Below are 20406 nucleotides of genomic sequence, written 5' to 3'. Positions count from 1 at the left end.
CTCTGCAGCCCCCCACCCCCCGTGAAAGCTTTCTGGAGTCAAGTTGGGATTTCCGTTCTCAGACTCGACTTAGTGCAACAGTAACTACAGCCCACGGAGAGTAGTAATTGGGGTGAGAAAGTGGAGTTTGAAAAACAAAAATTAAAGTGGAACTTTTCAAGGATAAAAATAAAAAACAACAGGCATTTTTTAATTGACAGACAGCAGAATCTTGTTCTGAAGTCTTTCCAGTGGGACCCCATCTTGATTCCGGACTTCATCTGCAGATACCCTGTGTCTGAATACCCCCAGCACCTTTATCAGGAAGTCAGGTGAAACGCACACCCTAAGCGGTTTGTAAACCACGCGCGGCTGGGACCACCGGAAGGATACCCGCCTATAAATCTGGATTCCAGGCTTAGTGCTCAGGTGCCCAAGCCGGCTGAACATGCATTCTCAGCACGCCTGCACGTATGGGTGCGTGCCTGTGTGTGTATCCGTGTGTGCGCGTAAACAGCTTCCCGTAACTGGATCTGCGGCAGCGCTAGTCCTTGGGAATAAGGGGCGACAATTAGCCGCTGGGATCGGGATTCAGTGCTATTAGGGGAAGAATTATCAGTGTCTTGAGTCATCGCGAGCCTCCAGACTTTCCCCGCAGTGTGGCAGAACTTTGTGCTGATGAGACAATAGTGGAGCGTGTGCGTTTCCTACAGGGCAGACCATTCCGGGGCTGGGGGAAGCCTCGGGCCTGCGCCGGGCCGCTGGGGCCCGGTCCCCTCCCCGCGCCGCGCAACCCCCGGAGCCCGGCCGGCGCCGGGGTCCCCGCGGGGAGGGCGCGTCCGGGGCGCGCGCGGACGGCGCGGGGAGGGGGCCGGGCGCGTGGTGGGCCCCGCGCGCCCTCGCGCGTCCCCCGCGCCCGGGCGCAGCTGGCGCGGTCGGTCTAGTGCAGCGCTCGGCTCCGCGCCTCGGGCGCTCGGCTTCACCTTCAGAGGCGCGGGGCGTGCGCGTCCTCCTCCCCGGGCCACCCGCCTCCCCGCCAAGGTAGGGGCCGGGGTGGCGGCGCGGCGGGGCCCGCGGGAGGGCGGGGGGCGCTGGGACCAGGCCTCGACGTGTGTGGGACCCGGCGTGCGCCGCGGGGGTCGGGGCTCCGGGAAGGGACTCCGGGGCGCGGGGAGGGCGGTTCGCTTTCCCGGTGGCTAGTTGCTCCGCTCCGCAATTCCGGGAGAGGGAAGATGCAACTTCGGGCGGCCCAGCGAGCGCCCGGGAGGTGGCTTTTACCGCAGTGGAGGGGCGGGGTGGGAGCGCGGAGGAGGCTCCGGCTTTGTACACTTCGTCAAAGGCGACGCGGGAGGAGGGGAGCTCGGATGCGCTCTCCATCCATTAGGAGACAAAGAGCAAATTGCCTTACTTTAAAGTAAAACGCTCCGGCTAATGAAGGTGGGTGATGGGGCCTCGGGGCCCGAGGAGCCGCTTCAGTTATTAAGGGTTTGGTTGATGGGGTCGATGCCAGTGGGGACCGAGCGCTGCTGCCTCGGGGACGTGCTTGCGGGGAGGGGCGTTGTTCCCCCCTCCCCTGGCTGCGTGCCCATCAGCTGGGAGCGCATAAGTGACCCTAACATTATAGAAGTGAGAGCCCGAAGGGAAGTTAGGGCCGGAGTGGGGTTGGGGACGAGGGTTCTCGCAGTGACTGAGGCGGGGTGGGGAAATGGGGTCTGCGTGGCAGGGGCTCCTCGGAGATGCACCCAGCCTGGCGTGGCTGGGGGCGGAGGAGGTATTGATCGCGCTGTATACCCGCGTATATACTAGAAAAGAATACTTGGGGTGTGTGTTTGGGGGTGGTGGTGGTGGAAAAGCGCCTCGTCTGCCATTTCCAGGGGGAGCTAACCTACTGAAGAGTTACGATCAGTATTTAGATTGAACCGCCTCGTCGAGTTTTAAAGAAACTTTGTATGAATAAGTTTGTTAAAGGACAGCCTAGTTGGGTATTTAAAACAGTGGTTCATGAAGGAAGGTTGGTGTGCGGTGACAATCAGCCGTGGTGGGCTGGGGGGCCGGTGGAGCTTTGCTATTAGGGACCCGAGAGACCGAGCCTTTTACCCGAAAAATGTGGGTCTGTAAGTCAAACTCGCTTATTATCAGCGTTAATAAGCTCCCCGCAGCAGACCGAGATGTGACCAGGGGCTTCTGGGGTTGTGTGTCTGTGTTTTACTCATTCCGCTGGGCTTACTGATAAAGAATTACTTGGTCTCCGGGTGTGCAAAGATCAACTTGCTCAGCCCTCTTTTAAAATATATTCATTCTGTGCCTTATTTAATCCAGATGCACAAAAAGCCATTTGCTGCTTCATTGTTGTTTTACATTTTTTGAAAAGGCGACTGGTGTAACCTGTGGAATTTGAAATGCAAATAAAAGCCTGTGGGAGTCGAGGCAGAACAAATCAGCGTTTATAAAGTGGAAAAGATTTAATGTCTGAGATCATTGCGGAGGAAAAAAACTGGAGAGGGGGAGTGATTTTTCAGGGAGTGAATTGTGACGTCAGGTCTTTTTGGAAAAGATGTTATTTTTAAGGTCTGAAACCCGGGTATGTAAAGTGCTTACAGGAAAAACAGATTACAAGATTAACATCTGTTAACATGATCGTTTATCTCCAGCCAAAAATAGGTCAGTTCTTTCTTAAGGAAACACGATTGCTGGCGCATGCTTAAATAATAAAATTAAAATAATGAGTTCATAAATTAGGACCAGCGTTTGTTCTAATCTGACCTGTGAAGAACATTTTTTAATTTCGAGATCAATGAAAGGTCAAAGTCCCTTTTGGGTGTTGAGAACAGCTTCACCCTGCGTCCATCCCCTCCCGGATGACCCCCTCCTTTTCACCGCGCTCTCCCTGTCCTCCCCCACCCCGATTGCTAATTTCCCCTTTCATCCATTGAGGAAGTACAAAATATATTTAAACGGATATTGTCTGATGCCCCCCCCCCTCGTTAACGAAGGCAAACTCTCTCTCGGCGCAGATGGCTAACTTTCAGACCTCTGCTGTTGTTTTACCAATAAATGAAACGGTAGGGAAGGGGAAAAAAGGAAACAGCCTTGCGAAGTCTCCCTGCCCCCTGGGTGTGAGTGACGGCTCTCCCGGCCAATCCGCAGCGGCTTTCTCCATCCCGGAGGTAATTTGGGGTGTGAGTGTGTACGCGCGCGCGCGTGCATGCGCCCATGTGTCTGCACACTGTTAAATCCGACCAGCCCCGCGCGTCCTCAGGCTCCTGATTTGCACAGTTGTGAGCTGTAGACGTGGACACGCTTTTATCTGAGTCTTTGCAGCTAGGTGGGCACGCGGCAGTCCAAATGGAGACCCTCCCTCCGCCGAGTGTCCCCCCGTAAGGAATGGGCGTAAGAAGTGCTTTCGGATTCAAGTCGAAACCTGCAGACGGGGAAGAAAAGGAGTGATGCGATTGTGCTTCTCAGAGACTGGGGAATCGAAATGTGTGGTTCCTTCCGTCACGTTCCCACGCGGCAGGCGCGCCCTGCGCTCTTGGGGTCGGAGGGATGGAGCCCACTCGCCGGGCGCTAAGCGTAGCCAGGTCGAGGATTGTTGAAACTGGTGTTAACTGTAAAAGTGAAGGGCTCATGGACCTTCCAACCTCACATTTTATTTTCTCACTGGCAGTTGATACTTAGTCCATGGCAAAGGCTAGAATGTGACCTGCTCATGGTCAGAGTTCTGCTGCCCACCCGACTTATGAATGCGAAGGGCTGGCCGTGGCTCCCGCGCACAATGGGCACATTCACGGGCGGAGCGCGTCACGGGCCGCCACTCGTTTCCTACGGGTTTAACCCGGCACCAACTTCCCTAGGAATACTGGTAGTTTTGTGTGTGGACACATGCTACTAGCCATGTAGCATCTCTGTTCCGTGTTGCAGTGGCTGTGCTCCTTCGCTCTGGGATGGATGGTGATGCTGCAGGGAACGGGTTAAGGACCCACATGTGCCCCCTGCTTCTCCGATACCCCTGGGAGGCATCCTGCGACCCGGCCTGGTCCACGCACGGTGTGTCCGGCTGCAGAGCCGCGCGGAGGTCTGCCGGAGGGTCCCCGGGCGACCTTCGTCCTCTCCCATCAAGATCCTAACTCGGTTACAAGGTGGTGTCGAGAGCCCCGCGCCTCCCGCCCGGGCCATTTCCGCCCCCTAAATCCGAGTACGACTCGATTCTCTTCCCCCCGCCCCCCAATCTCTGTGAGCTCGCGGACTGAGGAATGGGCAGAAGGGGGAGGCGTCGCTAGATTAAATCATTCCTATTTCTGTTGCTCCCGCTGGTGCGGCGCTGGGCCTGGGGCGCCTGGGGAGGCGGGGGCATTTACCTGCCCGCCCCGGGGGCGGCGGCCTCTCGCGGCCCGGCTAACTGGGGGAGGGCCGTGGGCGGGGCGGGCGGGGCGGGGAGGTGGGGGAGGGCCCAGCCCGCCCCCTCCCCTCCCCCCGGCGCCCGCCCCCCGCCCCCGTCATGTGGAGAGGACGTCACACGCCTGCACTGTAACCCAAGAAGTGAAAGAGACGGGGACCCACGGCCCAACTTCGCACCGTAACAAAGGCGGGGGTCCGTGCGGGCCGGAGAGGGTCTAACTGGGGAGGGGTCGGGACGGCGGGAGGGGGCGGGGGATGAGGTTGGGGGTGGGGAGTGCAGGGCCCGGGGCTGCTCTGGGGCGGGAGACTGGGGGGCCCGGCCGGGGGGTGAGGGCCTGGTCTGGGGCGGGGTCTGCGCGGGGCGGGGGAGTGCGGGCCGGGCCGGGCCGGGCCGGGCTGGGGCTGGGGCGGGGGGCGGGGGGCGGGCTGCGCTGGGCCCCGGCTGGGGCGGGGGTGTGCGCGGTGGCGGGGACCGCGCTCCGGGGGCCGAGGCGCGGCGGAGGCCAGGTAATTGGTTTCTATTTTAAACTTCACTTTGTCCTGGCGGAGGTGGGGCGGTGGGAGAGGCGTGGCCCCCGAGCGATTACATAAGTGTTCATACCTGACCTGGTGCCGGGCCGCGGGCAGCGCGCGGATTTGTGAGCGAGGGGCTGGTGGGCACCGGGCCCGGGCGTCCCCGTGCGGGGCGGCCGCGCGTGGAGTTGCTGTGTCCTGCGCGTGGGACCTGGTGCGTGTCGGCCGTGGGGACCTCGCGTGCACTCTGGGCTACGGCTGAAAGCCCCGGGGTGTCCGTGGTTGGGGGCCGGGCCTGCCGGCGGGGTCCACCGCGTAACAAAGGGCAGGGCTGTGGGACCCTGGGCCGCGCACCGCGCCGACCTAACGGCAGGTCACAAAAGTCTTCATTAAACGTGTAACAGACCGGCATTTCCCCCATGAACCTGCCCGTAGGTCTCCAGTCTTGATTAAAGATGACTTAAACATTGAGGTGCTCCCCCCCCGTGGCGGTGTGATAAATACCATTAAAGGTCTGACCGGAGGAGAAGCAAGGGTGGTTATTCCCCCAACAGGATCTTCGCCAGATTATTTTTCATGCCTTCCTGTTAGTATGATCGGAGTATTTTGGTTTAGGAATGTAAGTGCTACTTTAAGGAAATAGGCATGCATGCAATTTGGTAGGATCTTTCTACTGCCGCGCAAAAAAAGAGAGCTCGTTTTATCATTTGTTTGTTCCTCCTTCATTTTCTCTTGCATTCTTTGATTGTGGTGTCAAAATAGCTGTGTTATTTATGTTGACACAGACTGGCCAGAATTAACTATCCCACGTGCCACTGCCGCGCAGTTTCCCCGCCTGTGTGCGAAATTGGAGGGTGCGGAGCTGGGCGGCCGTGCCTGGGTCTGGGAGTTCGGGTCCCGGAGAAGGACAGTTTCACGAGAGCAGCTCCCATGCTGTCTTGAATGGACCCTGGGAGACCCTGAGCTCTGAGCGAGACTCCAGTGTTGTGGTAATGGAATTCGAATTTTGATGTGTTAAGGTACAAATATATTATGTCTGGTATTTTTCTTAGTTCATGAGTAAGGCTTTATTTTGTTAAATTTGCTAATTTGAATAAAATGAAACGTTTAGAGCACATTAACATTCTAAAAAAAAATAACAAGCCCAAGGGATGTGCCATAAAGCTAACTGAGAAGAATGCGAATGTCTGTAAAATGAAACAGAACAGCCAAGGAGCGTATTTGGTAGGTACAGGATTCAACAGTGGAAAAAGAGAGAGGAGTTTTGCTTCGTTTCATTTCCGAAAGCTTTTGTTTGTCAGCGTAATCTTTCCAAATGGCTTAGTATACTGAAACTTGCTCCATCAAGGACTTTTAACTTTTGGATGTGTAACTGATACTAGTCAGTGATGACTTGAGAATAGTTTTCATCACTAGTCTTAATCCCATTGTTATTTGTAGAGGACGTTTAAAGTTGACTGACTAATTTAGAGATTAAAGTTTCCTTGGGGCTCTGAAGTCCCACATTTCTAACTTTATGAGACATCTCAGAGACCAACGCAGAGTGAATAGAATGGGAGATGTCTGTGAAAACAGGTCGATGCTGAAATCACCTTGTCTCCACTTCCGGGAATTAAACTTTAACTTCATTTACCTTACTTGCTCCTACGTGGAGATATTTGAGTCTTACAGGTGGAGCATTTAATGGGGAGATTAAGTTTAGCAACAATTATGTGAAAAAGAAAAGGAGACTTCTTTAAAGAAGAACTCGAAGTGGGGTAAACTCTAACAGATGGTTTTCAGCGTTACTAAACAGGGAAAAATGATAATGTGACCTAGGAATTTAAGTAGAGTTTAGTCATGGATAGTTCTCGAAAAACCAGTGCTCAGTTTATTGGGTTGCTGTGGATTCTTATTTATTCATTTTCCAGGATACGTATTGGTCTTATTCATAATTTACCAGAAGGACTCTTATAAAGAATTTTGTGGGAGTGGCTCTAAGTCTGGCTGGAGATTGTGTTTAGAGTTTCAGCTGCATTATACCTTAATGGCATAGAAATAGGAAACTGAAATAGAAGCTGATTCTGTTCAGGGGGAAGGAGCTTGTCCAGACGTGTGTACTTTCCTTTCATAATATATTTGTTTTCAGTGTTCAAGACGCTGAACTCTTTTGGTTTTTATTCCATTTTCAACATTGCTTTTAGTTATATCATTAAAAGTGGTATTTTGCTTATAATGTAGCTAGATTTCCAACTGAATAAAGCAATGCTGTTGTGCAGGAAACAAATAACTTTTTCATTGGTGTTTCATGGCCAAATTTAGCTGGAGACAGCTAACCTTTCTGGGTGATAGGCATAGATTTCAGCTGAAGGCATAGAACTAATGGTAGAAAGCAAAAGAAAGTGAAATGTATTTGATCAGATATCTGCAGTTATAAATATTTGAACGTAGAAGTAACGTTCCTTCTTCAAAAGCAGACATCTTACATGCTGTAAATGTTTATACCTAAATTTTAGCACTTGGATGGACTTATTCTGACACAATCAATTCTTTCAAAAAATGCATCTCTTTGCTGCCCTGACTCCTCCCCCTCAAAAGCTCTAGAGGCTGTGGGGAAAGTTCCATTAACTCTCTTCTTACTGAGTGCCGTCCAGAGGATGCTTCCTAGTGGGCCTGTGTGCTGCATTGCCCTGGCCCCGCTGCCGGTGTCCCCCTCGCTGTCCTTAAACCACAGAACTAGCACCCAGCACGTGGACCCGCCTTGGCTTGCTTAGCACTGGGCACCTTTGATCTTTTCTTCCAGAATTATTAATGTCTAAACAGGAAGAATTCATTGCATCACTGTCTTTAGCTCCCAGACCCTTATGCTCTTGGTAGGAAGTCTCATCTCATTTGGATTTGCATGTTTCAAGTGAATAGAGCCGTGTCAGGAGGTGGATTTGTTCTGAAGTCTGATCAGGTGGTGTTTGGAATACATCTCCATGTGTGGTATAGAGACAGGCTAGCAGGATGGAGCTTTGAGAAGGCAGATGTGAATGTGGAGTGTGGGTGTGCGTCCCTGGGCTGCCGTCCTGTCTGCTCTGGAGTTCGGGTACCAGCAATTTTTCGACTCTTGTTCTGCGCTGGGCTTGGTGCTAACTGGTGGCATGAGTCGCACAGGTGACGGTGGCTCTCTTCTCCTTCCTGTCTTCTCCTTGGGGATGTCACCCCCAGCCTTTTCCGTCTGATGCCCAGCAGTATGTTGGCAGCAGCCTGTTAGGGTTTGAATGTGCCTTGGGACCACAGGAGTGGCAGCATTTTTTAGATTCATGCCTTTGCCTCCATCCTGTCTGGACCCAGGAACAAGTGAATTGTGGGGGGGGGGACGGTAGGGAGGTGGGACATTTCTCTTTGATGGAGGGGTGACCTCTGCCCTGAGTGAGCTGAGATCCCGCCCTACCTCTCTCACCAGAGGGGGAGTGATTTATGGGAGGGCATCCTCTTTATCCTCTGACTCTAGCTATGAATACCTTACAGTTTTTAGAAATTTCGGCAAATTGTCACGAGCCCATTTTAAGAAAGAAGTCACATCAAATGTTTATTTAAGAAGAATTTCTTAATACAAGAAACCTCATGGGAAAAATAAAGAAACACTTTCACTATAAATTTAAAATGTCTCATCCAGTTCTTTTAAAAGCATCGACTATTTGAGGGTTATGACTTAAATAGTCATAGGGAGGATACATATATAGGCACCATAAATGCATTGCTTGTATTTGAAATTTATACTATCTGCTAAGGTATATCAAGTATATTTTAGATGGACTGGTAAAAATTAGCAGTTGCAACTGTCTGTTTTGTGTATTCTTTATCCCTTGCATCTGGCTACACGTGATTTGAACAGCTGAAGCTTTTCTTTCCAAAGCTAGTGCTGGTTGTCATATTTATGCCCAGAATGAAATGTTTTCCAGTAGCATACATTGGAATCGTAACGAAGTATAATTTTGTGGCTTTCAATATCCCTTAAAAGTAGTTTTCCAAAAAAGAGCTGGCATTTAGTCTTCAGTGCCAACGGTACTGAAAATTACAAAGCAGAAGTAATTAGAAACGCAACTATTTTTAGAACCCAAACATGTAAATATGTGTAAAATGATGAGTAAAACACCACACCGGTGAGTCGAAAAAATAAATTTAAAAAGCAGCTCCATTGGGTTTAGATATGTTTTACAAATATATTTCAAATATACGTTTTACAAATATATTTTACAAGTATATTTCAAATATGTGTTCATTTGGTAGATGTTCTTTCTTTTTCTTTCTGCTCTTTTGTTGTTGTTGATGATGTTTTGCTGTCAGGAATTTAATCAAGTCATTGCATTCCAAAAACTGACTTTAAGAGACATGTATTTTATGTGATTGTGAGGTTCAGACACCTCCTCAATGGAGTGTTGAAAGTCGGTTGAGATATTAACGTATTTTATTTTCAAGACTAAAGTAAGCTGGTGTTTTATTCCTTCAGAAGCAGGTAGGCTTGTCTCTCACCGTTTCTGGCACCCGGAGGATTGCTGTTGTCAGCTCAGCCCTCGGATGCAGCTGTCTTGTTATTTTCTTGCTCATTTAGGGGATGGGGAGCTAGGCTAACTTGCGGTGTTAGCTTTCAGGGTGGAGTTGAAGGGAGACTGAAAAACTGAGGTTCTCTGGTAAAACTCTAGTTTTTCTCTTAGGCAGTAAGAGTGAAAGAAGAAAGCTTTTTTCAGCATTATTTGGTCTCACTTGAAAAACCCTCCCCTCTTCACCTCTTCCCATGTGGAAAGAAAGGATATTTGTTTAGGAATTTTTGTCCTTTGTCTCAGAAAAGGGCAACATGCGCCTGTGTTTGCCATATGGCACTGTTTAACCTATGTTGCTTTGGCTGACTTGGGCTGCATGAGGTACTGATTCATTTCAGCATTCCAGAATGTTCTTCGAAAGTTAGGGCAGTGAAGGATGCAACCAGAGATGTGCCGAGAGGCTGTTCCTGTCTCTAGCAGCTTCTCATTCTGTTGATATTTGAGGGCTGTGAGCAAGTGTCACTTTTTTTTCCTGAAATAATTTTTGTGGGAAAGAGTTTGACATTAGATGTTGGCTGATTGTGTTGATTCAGGAAGACACACAGCCCAAAGTGAGCAGTTAAAACTTCTGCTGGTTGTAAACAGGCTGAAAGTTGGGCTAGTGAGACAGGACTTTCACTGTTTCGTTCCTGATTATTCTGGTGACTTTGACCTAGAGCTAAAAAAAAATGTGTTGTTTTTTTTTCCCCTTAAAGAATTAGCTATTTTTTTAAAATGGATGGATGAGCCAGTGGACAGATGGGTGATCCTGTTCTATAGTTTAAACTTTTGTGGTGCTGTTCTGGGATTATCTAGATGTTTTCACCTTGTTTTGTTTACACGTGTTATTTTGAATTTTCAGATAGACGTGGATTTAATCACAAGGGTAGCTCCTCTGCTAGATGCCATGTCTCAGGAAGCTGTGGACGTGGAGAATCAAGATTTCTGCCTCCATTTTTAAGGTCCCGTATGGCTGTGGAGTTGCCCACCAGAGCTCATGTGTGTCCAGATAGTCTCCTGCTGAATCTGTCTCATTAGTTTTAATCATACTGTGTTTCCTGTTTTAAGGAGAGGAGTAAACGCATTTATACTCATTCATGTGTGTTGCCTGTAAAGCGTATGTGGGCATATGTGGATGGGAAGGTACCTCAGAGAATCTGAGTGGTGTGATTGAAGGCTGCTTTGGGTGACACATCATTTATATTGACACCGTCAGTGCCCCGGGGAGATTTTTGTGCCAGTTGGAGAAAATACGATCATTCACATTGATAATCATAGTCCCACCAGATGGAGATTCATCATACCAGAGCTTTTTGTGTCTTTAGCATGACCATTAGCATAACGGTGATAATTTGTTCCTTTGAGTAACACCAAGCATAATTTAAATTAGTGTTATTGTGATGACCCAGCCAGGTGCTCAGGTGGCTTCCTTAGTTCAGACGTGGCTTTTTACTTTTTAAAACAAGAGGCAAGGACGATGATCTCATTTCTAAAACCAACTTGAAAAACACAACTATGAGTAAATAACTGAATTCCTAATGTAAAAATACTTGCCATAGCAACGTAAACTTGGGACAATTCTGCAGAGTCATGGGATTAGTGGTTTAGTGGTAGGATTAAAATTGGCCTCAGTAAATTACCCTGGTGACAGAAAAGCAGAATCTGTTAAGGGTTTTACAGGAAGATTGGCTTATCAGTTATTTTCTAGGTTGATGAAAGATTATGGGCTGCTTAAAATTTGAACTTTACAAAGGAAGGTTAATTTTCCTAATAGCTACACATTTTCAAGTATCTGTCGGGATTGGTTAAAAAAAGAGGTTACAGCAGTTAGAATTTGGGATTTTTTGTGCATGTGGGAGTCCATTGACCCTCCGTGTTCATTTAGCTACAGACGTTCAGAGGGCAATTGAGAGTATGCATTTCAGCCAGCGGTTAAATTAGGTCTTTCCAGTGTCCATGGAAATAGTAGACTATTTTGGAAAGTGCATTAGATCTTTGGGGCCACAAAGGCACCATTTAGACGCTTACTGAGCCGTACCTTCGTGGCCCGAGCAGGTTACGGGAGTGCATTGCTCCAGAGTAGGGTTTTCATGTCTATCGGGAGTTTTCAATTGATTCTACAGAATGACCATGAAGGGAAAAATTTACTTTCCTGGTTATTTACTTTCCTTTGTACATTTATGGTATTTCTATTTGGACTTGTTTAAAAAGGCTCATACTGAGAGTTATATGTGTGTTATTTGCAGCTGACTTAGAGATGATTTGGGGGTGAATCTGGACATTTTACAGGTACTGAACTGCAGAAGGACTTAGTGATTCGGCTGAGGCCCCAGTGATAGAGCCGAGCTCAAACCCAGGTTTCCTGAGTCACAGTCTGGCCTCTGCCTGGTACCCCGTGCTGAGCACACAGAAGAAAGCGAGGTCGCAGTCTGAGTCCAAGATGAGCCTGTCGAGAAGGCGCAGCGCTGATCGAGCTCTGTGAATGTAGACCCAGCAAAGTGGTGGATTATTTAGGACAGGAGGGAGAGGGCTCCACTTCACTTTCACTTTCTGATGCTTAAATCTGTCTCCAGAGAGAAGAAAAAATGTTGACTAGATTTTTGCAGCTCTCCATGGGGATATCGTGTTAGTGGGAGAACTGGATAAGCCGTCCCACTTCAAGGCCACCCAGCATCGCTGAGCTCAGACTGGGAGGAAACGGGGAAGCCCCGTCGTCACCCAAGACCTGGCAGCTGTGGGCACCCGTTCCCAGCTCAGCACGGGGCCCGGGCACAGATTTTCTTGGAAACCCAATGGTAACACCCTACTCTCATCACTTTTTATAAGAGAGTAAATATAGAAAGCAAATCACCAGCAGGGGATAGAAAGTCCTAGAAGAAAATAGCCAGCAAAACATGCAGGACAAGGGGTCCTCGAGGACCAGATGGCTGAGATAGACCCGCAGTCTCCGGTGGGCCTCCTGTCTGAGGCCGCGGCAGAGGTGAAGCGCACGCTGGTGCAGAGAAGGGCACGTGCAGGGCTGGGCTCTCGTCGCGATGGAGTGGGTGACTGCCAGGTGGGTTGGCGAGAGCCACAGGGGAGACCAGAGCAGGTGGGCACCTTCCCTTGTGCACATCTTTGGTGCAGGTGGACAAGGTGGCGAGGAAGAGGAAGACAGGTGGGGGAGAGGGGCAAGCCGACCACGGTGAGACCACACTTCCCTTTTCCCTGTTGGCGATGGCAGTTCAGACAGGTGACCACGGCACCCATGGGACGGGCTGGCGGGGTCTTGCTCTGCTGCTGGATGCTGTATAGGGGATCCGTTCCCTCTACCTGCTCCGGCAAATTTGGGAGCCGGGCCAGGGTGCCGTGAATTTGTCTTCATCGTGCAAGAGCCGCTTAGAAAACCTGTCTCCTTCGCGTTCTCCACGTGGGCAAACATAGCCAACATTCTAGGTTTTCGCTTAAGGGGAAAAATCAGTAAACTGAGACCCAGATTTTGCATTTGTTTTCCATTCTCTTTAGAAGATAGTGCTGAGTGCTTCTTCATTATTTTCCTGACACTGTGCCCTAGGTAGTTTGCTACCTTTCTAGAAATTTCTCAAAATACGTAATGACCCATGTAAACTCAGATTGTAGAGATTTATTTAATCGGTGTATGGACATCATCCTGTATTCCCTTCTGTGAGGATTTTAGCAGGCTTGTTGGAGAATCTGGTGACTGAAATCCTGTTGTTCGTCTGTTGGTAGGAAGAGTTTGCTTGTTTATCCCCATTCCATAAAGGGTATGAGGTACACTTGAGGTCTACATTAAATATAGAGTAAAACTTAAATAAAAGCCAAGAACAAGGAAATGAAATAATAGGTCCTGACAAGGGGAAAATAGGATTCCATATCCAGATCATCGTGTTCCCTCCCGTGGGTATACTTGGACCAAAATTTATAATCTGAGCTTTCTGGTCACTAAAACAAGAGTGAAACAGGGCCATTTATATGTCGAATTGACAATACAGGCAAAACTCACCGGTTCTGTGAAAGAGAAGCCTTTTCTAGCCTGTAACCCTAAAGGAGACCCCTCACGTTGATTTGTATGTTGACCTTTCTCACAGGCCACGTGTTTTCATGTAGACGGTCTTCAATGATGCTCTTAGGGTGGGTCGGCGGTGGCTTTCCAAAGGCGGTTCCTTGGAGCTTCCCTGGTACGAGGAGCCGAGGGCATCAGAACACAGTACCCCGCATTGAGAGCTATTTTTTGAATCACCATGACAATATGATCCCAGGTATTGAGCATTAACAGTTTCTTGCTATATTAGAAGTTGAATTTTTATTACCAAGGACTTAATAGACGTGAATCAAATTGGGTGAATGCCTGAAAAACCAGCCCCCCAAATAAATAGCTCATAAATGTTCTACCAAGGCTCATTGCCTTTCCGCAAACATCCATCTCACACCCGCTGTGAGCAAGGCTCCCACATTCTATGTGTATTTATTTATTTTTTTTTTCGCGGTACGCGGGCCTCTCACTGTTGTGGCCTCTCCCGTTGCGGAGCACAGGCTCCGGACGCGCAGGCTCAGCGGCCATGGCTCACGGGCCCAGCCGCTCAGCGGCATGTGGGATCCTCCCGGACCGGGACACGAACCCACGTCCCCTGCATCGGCAGGCGGACTCTCAACCACTGCGCCACCAGAGAAGCCCTTGTGTGTATTTTGTTGAGTATTCCTAACAGTTAGGAAGTCATTCTAGTCCCCTTCCCCCCACCTCCTTAACCACTGAGACGCTCGCGGTTAAGGAACTTGGGTTATCTGAGCAGAGCATCTTCTGGGCAGTCACCTTGAGTATGACCTTCCGCATGCTCCTTGAAGCCTAGAGACTTTGAGTCTTGGTCTGAGCCATCTGGAATTGTGTCGCTGTGGAGATCACATCGTGGAAGGCCAGTGTTCCTCCTCCCGGCCCCTCCCCCTTTCTAGGTGGCCGGGGTTACTGATGGATCCCCAGGAGGAGCTGGGAGCCAGTGTCAAGGGTGCCCTGAGCTGGGGCTGGCCACCTGAGCGTGTGGGTCCCCGCTCAGCACGTGGCCATGTCTGCTGTGAAGGTGAGCAGAGGTTTCGAGTAATAATCCATCAAGAAAGAGGGTGGTCTGGGGATTTGAACCAGGGAAACTCCTGCATCAGCGTCCAGCCGTCCGGCCAGCTAGGGGGGCTTGGCCCACCTCAGCTGCCTCTTCTCCTGGTCGGCTTAGCGAGCCTGCACCAAAGCCCAGAGGGGCCTGAGCTTGGGAAACTGGGGTCTGTATTTGCAAATCTCTAGGGCAGGCGTCGGCACCCTTTTTCTTCCTCCTTCCTTCCCTCCCTCCCTGCCTTGTTTCCTTCCTTTCTTTCTTTTTAAAAATTTTTATTAGAGTATAGTTGATGTACAATGTTGTGTTAGTTTCAGGTGTATAGCAGAGTGAATCAGTTATACATATATATATATATATCCACTCTTTTTTTCTTTTTTTAGCTTCTTTTCCCATATAGGCCACTACAGAGTATTGAGTAGAGTTCCCCGTGCTGTACAGCAGGTTCTTATTAGTTATCTATTTTATATATGGTAGTGTGTATATGTCAGTCCCAATCTCCCAGTTTATCCCTCCCCACTGGCAGCCTTGTTTTGTAAAGGGCCGGATAATAAATATTTTGGGCTCTGTGGGCCAGAACTTCTTGTTAGAGCTAATTCACTCTGCCTTGTAGCAGTTATAGAAGCAGCCTCAGACAACACATCAGTGAGGAAATAAGCTTTATTTGTGGACACCGAAACTTGAATTTCATGTCATTTCGTGTGTCACAAAATACTGTTCTCCCTTTGATTTTTTTCCAGCTACGTAAGAATGTAAAAACCATCCTCAGCTCACAAGCCACACAAAAGCAGGTGGTGGGCAGGCTGGCTTTGGCCTTGGAGCCGCAGTAGGCTGACCAGCACACTAAGACAGTGCTGCCTGGTAAACAGAATGCTGCTGTCGGTTTCAATTTTCTAGGTACCCCCTGGAAAATGGTTAAAGAAGTGGGTAAAATTAATAATGTGTTTTATTTAACCCAGTAGATCCAAAATGTTCCTTGAACACGTAGATGACATAAAAGTTACTGCTGAGTTAGTTTCCGCTCTTTATTTCACACTAAGCTTCGGAAATCTGGCGTGGCTCTTACACTTAGGGCTCAGCCCGATGTGGACTCGCCCCTTTAGCCCCCATGGAGATGGCACAGCTGCGGGGTTGGAGGTGCTGCCCATGCAGGCGCCCCTGCCGTCAGCCAGGACCTGGTGCTGAGGTCGATGAGGAACCTCCACTCCTCCAGTTCAGCTGCTTGTAGACAAGGACTCTCAGGGGAGATACGATACTTTGGAAATATCTCAGTCGAATCCGAGCAGCTTGATTAAGGGAGAAAAAGTTCTTTTTTACCACTCTCAAGCCAGGAGCCGGGGTCGGGGGGCGCTGGGCGCTGAAGGGAGGCTGGGGCCTGACGCCGCATTGTGTCTGTCCCTTGGCGAGTGCCTAGTAAATTGGCCCAGCACGCTGGGAATCAGGAGCCTTCCTGTCTCCCTGTTCCCTGCTGCCGAGCCCCGCCTCTGCTGTAGCATCCAGAAACTCAGAAGTGTTAATCCCGGGTTGTAGGTGTGTGGGAAGGAATTGTAGTAAGAGGCAGCCTCTGGCTTCCAATCCAACATCCAGTTGTGGTACCTTTTGGCCAGTTCTGGAGCCGGTATGCCTTTACTTGTTCATCTGTGAAATGGGGTGAGATGCTGGCCTCCCTCGAGGGCCAGTTAAAGAACGATGTGCTTTGTACCCAAAAGAAAGGGAGCGGAAAGCAGACTAAATTACTGATGAAGGTCACTTACCCGAGAAGTTCAGAACACAGAAGGGTGGTTCCAGTTTATTCTCTGTCACATCTAGTGGTAACATGTAAACGTATAAACTTTACATCCAGCATAAAAAAGCATTTGGTTCTTCCTACTTTTTGCACATTAAAAAAAATCACCTGTTTATGTTACAAAGGAGGTGAGGATCGTGGTCTAATTCAATTAGATAGATGCGCTTTATATTGAGCATATTAAGCCTTAAACCTGTTTTAGCCTCATTTGCCACCTTTTTGCTTTGTTAGCCTCACAAGATAAAAAGAAACTTTATAAAATATAGAAGCTGTTAACTTCGCTTGGGGGCTTAAAGCATCTGGAGTGAAAACCCTGGGCAGAGTTCATTGATTATTTTGTACGTCGTTGTTGTAATGACGGTAGGACACCAACAAAATGCCCTTTGTTGGAGGAACAGAATATTTTTCTGAGATTATGCTTTTGCAGGGCCTCCCCCTGCATTCTTCACGGATGAACTCGTGCCGATCTCATTTCTGCTCCCAGGTCCTGGGGATGTGAAATACGGTTGTTGGATGAGAGCTCAGTACACTTTGAGCTCTGTATCAAAGCTCGTGAAAGTGCTGACATAGGGGGTTTGCACTTAGGAGGGCCGTGTGGATGGAAAGGCAAAACTCCTTTTCCTCAGAATGGATCTGGAACCAGTGTGTTTCATCAGTCTTTTTAAAGTAGGTCATTTCCATGTAATACTATTAATAATAAGAAAAATGAAGATTCTTTCCCCCCAAATGGGTAAAATAATGTTCAGAAAAGGTGTTTCTCAGAGGGAAGGATAAAGTAAGTAACTCAAAGCAAATGATCTCCTTTAAAAGATGCTTCTGGGCTTCCCTGGTGGCGCAGTGGTTGGGAGTCCACCTGCCGATGCAGGGGACACGGGTTCGTGCCCTGGTCTGGGAAGATCCCACATGCCGCGGAGCGGCTGGGCCCGTGAGCCATGGCCGCTGAGCCTGCGCATCCGGAGCCTGTGCTCCGCAACGGGAGAGGCCACAGCAGTGAGAGGCCCGCGTACCGCAAAAAAAAAAAAAAAAAAAAAAATGCTTCTTTCAAGGAGATGAGGGTTAAATACAGTGTCGTGAATTTTTATTCCTTCATGTCAGCAGTATTTTTGACTATGATTTGTATATTATTCATGTGCTGTTAGGAATTACAGCCAGAGACACAGGTCCTGCCCTGAAGGACTTTACAGTGGGCCATTTTGTGAGTGTTGCAGAGATGCTTGGGGGTGGTTTGGCAGCCAGCTGGAAGGGGATTTATAGGTATAAAATTGCAAGGGAGTCACGTTGTGTTGGGATATTTATTACCTGCCACAGGTAGGCACAAAACCCTGCCGTTTTAGAAGACGGCGCAAAGCTAGTCTGTATCCCCATGTGTCTCAAGATTGCTGTTCCGTTGGGTTATTAGGTTTTGTCACCTTTTGAAGGTGAGACCTGGTGAAATTGCTTCCTCATCCTGGGGCTGGTCCTGCTCTTTGCCACGATGCTGTGGTTTACCTGCTATTCCTGCCTGTAAATCCAGGTTCAGGTCAGCAAGTTTATTATTTAGACTGAAGGTCACGTTCCATATCTTGCCCTATCAATCACTGAAATGCTTCTTTGGATAGTTAAATGGTGTCGAGACAGACTAGAATTCTGTTTACTCTCTTGCTTGTGGACTCGTAGTATCAGTGTTCAGGAAACTTATCGGACTTTAAAACAAAATAAGATCGACTGGCGTTCAGGTAGGATAACAAAGTCCAGATCCACATTGTTCAGCCCTGATAAAAAGCACTGTTTCTCTTTTTCTGTTTCATTGGCCCAACAGAACAGTGCTTTGGAGATGTGTGCAAGTTTAGGCAAAGGGATACTTCCACTCAAAGGAGAAGTGAGAACTTCTTAGGATCACCGTTTTTTAGTGTGTGGGCCTGACATTCTTTGCAGAGTTTTCTAAATTCACATGCATCTCGAGTTAGATTTCATACGTTGGCTCTTATCTAGGGAATGATTGAAGACCACAGAGCCAGTCACCCCAAATTGGCCGTACATCTGGGGGACTCAAGAGCTTAGGCAATTTCTACCCAGTCACGTGAAATTTATGGGTATTCATTTGCCTGAGGATCTGCTAGTCAGATGGACTTCAATATGACAATAAATGCAAGTGTTCTGATTAAAACATCCCTTTCTTAGACAAACCATGGCTGGGTTTGGAGGTTAGTGGAAAACAGACACAGGACTGCAGGCTTACATTGAATCACTCAGGGCAGAATTTCTTTCCTGTTCACTTGAAAGTGACTTTGTTTAATTCACTTTAAGATGTCTGAAGTTGGAACTACGAATATGAACTCTGTCCTATTGTTTTAAAATAAATTTATTTATTTATTTATTTTTGGCTGTGTTGGGTCTTTGTTGTTGCGTGTGGGCTTTCTCTAGCTGCGGCGAGCGGGGGTTCCTCTTTGTTGTGGTGCGCAGGCTTCTCACTGCGGTGGTTTGTCTTGTTGCGGAGCACAGGCTCTAGGCACATGGGCTTCAGAAGATGTGGCTCTCGGGCTCAGTAGTTGTGGCTCGCGGGTTCAGTAGTTGCGGTGCACGGGCTTAGTTGCTCCGTGGCATGTGGGATCTTCCCGGACCAGGGCTCGAACCCGTGTCCCCTGCATTGGCAGGAGGATTCTTAACCACTGCGCCACCAGGGAAGCCCTGTCCTATTTTTAACTGAGAGGAATTGTAGTAGCTGAGCACAAGTGGGGTTCCTTTCCCGTTACCCCTTAACTTTGTTTCTTGTGTAGCATCTCATTTGCTGGAAGGGAGTTGATCTGAATGTCATTATTCCAGGGAATTAATATGAAGCTATACATTTAAATTATTGAACCAGAATTAAACGTGGACAGCTGGGACCCGAGGTCTTACACTGTATTTCTCTTGCATAAGGGGGTAAAGACACACAGTACTTCACTTTGAAGACACAGAGATTTTCAGAAATAAATTATGTAGAAGTTCACAAAATGCTACGAAGACACAGCACTTTTCCGTTAGGGGTGGGTGGTGTGGAATTCACGGCAGATAACACGTTAGTTGATTTTCAACCACATATTTGAGTAATTGAGTTATAGCCAAATACTTAGGGTAGTGTTCCAGTTGCCTAAATTAAACTATTCCTTTTCAGATAAGTATACAAAATGCAAAGTTCGTAGACTTCAAAGACTCCATCATCTTTGCCGGCAAGATATTTACCATCCAAAGAGGAAATTGCATTTTGAGAAAAAAGAACGTGTGAGAGATTTCACAACATGAATGTAATTGTATTTTATGCAGGCTAGGATTTGTTGAATGCCTTCTAGATGCCATTCGCTGTATTAGGCATTTAAATCCAATAATAGCTTAATGAATATATGTAGATTTTTAATATACATATATAAACTTTAACTTAAAAATTAAAATCTGACCATGTTATGTGAGTTTTCCTGCAACTTTAAAAAAAGATTTATTTTCCCAAATTAGTCCTTTTTAAAAAAGTGTTTTATTTTGTAATCTTTATTTATCATTTTTGCCCATGCTGCACGGCATGCGGGATCTTAGTGCCCCGACTAGGGATTGAACCCGTGCCCCTGCAGTGGAAGCACAGCGTCCTAACCACTGGACCGCCAGGGAAGTCCCTGCAACTTACTTTTTTTAACATAACCTCACAACTTACTCTTTAAGGGATGGGTGGAGTACAGATGTTTGCACACCCCGTCTGTGGTTTCCAAATGCCCAGTACCCAGTGTGGTCCATTCTGATGCATCGGAAGGGAATTGGGGGTGAGCATCAGCCAGTGGGAGTGGGCCAGCTCCCGCCAGGTGGATGTTGCCCGGGGCAGCTGCGCTGTGTTTGTCCCTGTGGGGGACTTTGTGTCACTACCCATTTCCTAGTGTGCAGTATACCTCTGTGATACACAATTTTGTGCACGTGTGAGAATGTTTCTTTGGGATTAGTTCCCTGAGGCGGAATTTTTGGCAGGAAGAGGCATTTTCATTGATGGATGTGGACGCATTTCCCAACAGGATATCAAAATGCCATTTTACAGCCCCGGCAGCAGTCAGGGACCTGCGGCTTTCTCTTTGTCAGCACTTGGTGTTAT

At 48.4% G+C, this 20406-nt stretch overlaps 1 protein-coding gene across 5 annotated transcripts in view; it reads left to right on the top strand.

The window, feature by feature from the left end:
- Window positions 1-897: 897 nt before the first annotated feature.
- Window positions 898-20406, top strand: part of ZNF516 (zinc finger protein 516) — a 106442-nt gene continuing 86933 nt past the window's right edge. For 2 of the 5 annotated variants that reach the window (XM_082641008.1, XM_082641004.1), the window contains exon 1: window positions 4505-4570. The gene's annotated coding sequence lies outside the window, so the exon portion shown is untranslated. Of the gene's footprint in view, window positions 1021-1323; window positions 1417-4504; window positions 4571-4839; window positions 4885-20406 lie in introns of those variants that run through there. The other 3 variants (XM_082641005.1, XM_082641006.1, XM_082641007.1) reach the window with 3 other exon arrangements.

The sequence above is a fragment of the Mesoplodon mirus genome, assembly GCF_964341445.2.
Source record: "Mesoplodon mirus genome assembly, chromosome: 13".
NCBI classification, from domain to species: domain Eukaryota; kingdom Metazoa; phylum Chordata; class Mammalia; order Artiodactyla; family Ziphiidae; genus Mesoplodon; species Mesoplodon mirus.
This window is presented reverse-complemented; position numbering and strand designations above follow the sequence as displayed.